The sequence below is a fragment of the Pezoporus wallicus genome, unplaced genomic scaffold, assembly GCF_028554395.1.
Source record: "Pezoporus wallicus isolate ANWC-B61680 ecotype Strahan unplaced genomic scaffold, APGP_CSIRO_Pwel_v1 contig_3812, whole genome shotgun sequence".
In the NCBI taxonomy this organism is placed as follows: Eukaryota; Metazoa; Chordata; class Aves; order Psittaciformes; family Psittacidae; genus Pezoporus; species Pezoporus wallicus.
Genome location: NW_026639618.1, coordinates 3,732,376 through 3,735,862, shown reverse-complemented (window position 1 = coordinate 3,735,862; position 3,487 = coordinate 3,732,376). Strand labels below are relative to the sequence as shown.

At 38.3% G+C, this 3,487-nt stretch overlaps 1 non-coding gene across 1 annotated transcript; it reads left to right on the top strand.

Moving 5' to 3' along the window:
• Nucleotides 1–717: 717 nt before the first annotated feature.
• Nucleotides 718–789, top strand: TRNAK-CUU (transfer RNA lysine (anticodon CUU)). Its single transcript has one exon. It is a non-coding gene; the product is annotated as a tRNA-Lys (tRNA).
• Nucleotides 790–3,487: the final 2,698 nt, after the last annotated feature.

Below are 3,487 nucleotides of genomic sequence, written 5' to 3'. Positions count from 1 at the left end.
ATATTTTCTTATGTGTATGACTTTATTATTAAATCACTCACATTATCCTGTGTAAATATCTGAAGGCAGAGAGCAGTGACAGTCACTTCAGATCTGCAGTAGCAATTTAATCACACAGAGGCCAAGAATAACTTATTAAATACCTTATGGTAGATAAAAATTTACTGAATTGAATTTTGTTGCTTGCGCAAAATTGACATTCAGTGCAGCTACAGCAGATACCTCATAAGAGCTATTTATAAAGGTATCACAGCAATTGAAGGACTTTTCACCTTTCCTGAGATTCTACTGAAAGCAGTCAGAATAAGATTAATTGATTGTCCAAAACATAATTATTATTATTTCTTTAATAACCCTTTTTTTTTCAGGTAAGAAAGGGAAGTGAAGTTACGATCTGGAGTTTCAGTAGTGGAAAGAACTTGCAGAAGGCATTGGAAAGCATTAGCAAAGAGATAAAACACACAACTAAAACAATAAAAAAAAACCCCACAACTTGTCTAATAAAGTACTATCCTGTGTTCAGCAGTAGCAATCACTTTTCTCCTTCGTGGTAGCTGGTGCAGTGTTGTGTTTTGACTTCCAGCCTGAGAACAGTGCTGGTGATACTGATGTTTTCGGTTGTTGCTAAGTGATGTTTACCCTGACCAAGGACTTTGTGAGGTTCATGCTCTGCCAGGGAGCGGAAGCTGGGGGAAGCAGAGACAACAGTTTATTTTTGGCGGCTAGCTCAGTCGGTAGAGCATGAGACTCTTAATCTCAGGGTCGTGGGTTCGAGCTCCACGTTGGGCTCCAAAAATAAACTGTTGTGGTTTATACCCTAGCCAGACAGCTTGTTCACTCACTCCCAGTGAGTGGTGCCGGGCTGAGAGCAATCGAAGCCCCCCCCCAAGGCTCTCCCCTTCCCCGCTCCCATGAGGGATGGGGAGGAGAATCAAAAGAGTGCAACTCCCATGGGTTGAGACAAGAACAGTCCAGCAACCAATGTACAACACAAATCACCACCGCTGCCACCAACGACAACAATGATAAGAGAAAATAACAAGGGAAGAGAATACAATACCACTTGCCAAGAAACGAGTCCGACCCAGAAGCCCATGTCCTTCCGGGTAACTCCCAGTTACCCCCCACCCCGGGCATGACGTTCTGTGGTATGGAATACCTCTTTGTCTAGCCTGGGTCAGGTGCCCCATCTCTGCTTCCTCACGTCTTCCCCTCCTCCCTGGCAGAGCATGAGCCTCACAAAGTCCTTGGTCAGGGTAAACATCACTTAGCAACAACCAAAAACATCGGCTTCACCAACACTGTTCACCGGCTGGAAGTCAAAACACAGCACTGCAGCAGCTACCATGAAAGAGAAAAATGATTGCTACTGCTGAACCCAGGACAAGTACCTTGTTTCTCAATAATTCAGACTTAAAATAACTCAATACTAAAACTAATGTTCAGACATATTTCTTTTCCCTATAACTTAATGGCTTTGCGGGGAGTTTAGTTACATCTTTGAGAGGAGGTTTACACAGAATTTCAAACTTCTTGCATTGTTCTGTGTTTTGATGTGTGATGAGAATCTTAAATCAATGTTCTATTAGTATGTGGGAGTAATTGCCATGATATGCTTCTAGAGATAAATATCAGAGCTAATGCGTGTGACTGTTATCTTCATTCCTACATTTAGGATGTGTGATCTTTAGGGAATGTAAATTTTTAATTATTCTTTTCTATTGCAAGTTTGATACTGTTCTCAGGGAGTTGAGTGAAATCAGTAAGATTTTTTTTTCACTGGCTTCAATAACAGAAGACTGAAGCTTGGTAGTTTATCTTTTGTGAAACTTCCTCCACAAGCTTTTCTTGCACAGAAATTTTTCCATTTCATATGCAGTTTACATACTGTGTATGTCTGAACAACCATCAATATTAGCAAGTGGAGGAAGGTAAATCTGAAAATAAAGCAGAAGAGACTATATATGTTGTTACATAATGGGTAATCGCATTGAAGTAAACCTGTTACCATTTTTCATGTGGAAGGATCGTAATGTGAGAAATCCTTTAAAGCCTCTAGAGATTTTGAACTCTTTCCTGGCCCTTATGCACATGAAGCTAAGACTTACCATTCTGAGGTGTGGGGAAAGAAAATAAAATAAAATAAAAGCAAAGGGAGTAAATCATGAATACTACTAAGAATTAAAAATTCTAAGGTACCAAAATGAGGGAGTTGTCCCTAAATGACCCAGATTCAAGTCTAAACTATTTATTTATTAGTTCATTCATTCATTCATTCATTCATTCATTCATTCATTCATTCATTCCCTTTCTCAGATGAGAATCACAAGCTTTCCAAAATGACTGGAGACTTTGCAGATATGAGGAGCTCCTTTATTCTTTGTTCTTAGATCTGTTGAACAATGCATAAGCAAGTGGATTTTCTTTGGACCAGGGAGCTGTATCAAGTCCTTTACCGCTAGGCCACACAATGCATTTCCCCATCTCTTTCTATCTTTGCATATTTAGTAACTGTACCAAGACATTCATATTAGCATAATGTGTGACCATGGATTTCACTAGCTCTGTGGAAGCTGAATTAAACATACTCTAATGAATTAAAGAAGGAACTCTTACTCCCAAATTAACAGTCGAGTCTTACATTAGACCCTCATATTAGTACTTTTTAGTCCCTATTAAGTTCTGTTAAGCTAGCAACAAAGTAAGTACATCCAGTATGGCAAAGAACACCATTTGGTGAAGCTATTAGAATTTTGCATTGATGTGCAGTCTGTTTCCAATTTCAATAGCATATATAGGTGTACTTAGACTGAAGAATTAGAATGACTTCTTGAGTTTCAGTGTCATTCCAGAAATCAAAAAAGGCTTTCTGTCCAAAATAGGAAAAGGACTAACATGTCTCTTCTGTTTCTGACTGATGTTTGTTTAATGTGTTCTTAAGGACTCCACAGTCTCTCAGGCAATCTCTTTCTAAGCCTCACCAGCATTACCAGTAGAGAGTTCATTTCTGTAATTTAGATCTAACTAAGCTCTCTAACCCATTCTGGTTTTATGAGACTGAGGTGTTCTCCTCTGTCACTGATAATAATTGTCATAACTGTTTGAGTTCTGTTAAATTTTAAAATAAAAAATGATGTGAAAATTTAGTTCATATCTTTGCCATCCACTGTCAATAGCTTTTCTTCTCCACTGACTGGCACATCAGCCCAGTTCCAGGTTTTTCTCCTGCTGCTTATGGCTTCTGATTGTTGTTGCATCTTTGTGTCTCCTTTAATTTTATCTGTCAGAGCTTGTAGTAAACTTCTGCATTCATCTTTTTGATCTTTGTGATTCAGTGGTATACTGAGCTCATCTTTTGGCCTGATTGCTGTCTTATACTTTCCAAATTTCTTCCAGATTTGTTTTCCAGTAATATAATTTTCAAATAAAAGAGCTATTTATTGCAGTATATAATATGATTTTTTTTAATTAATGTTTTCATATGATT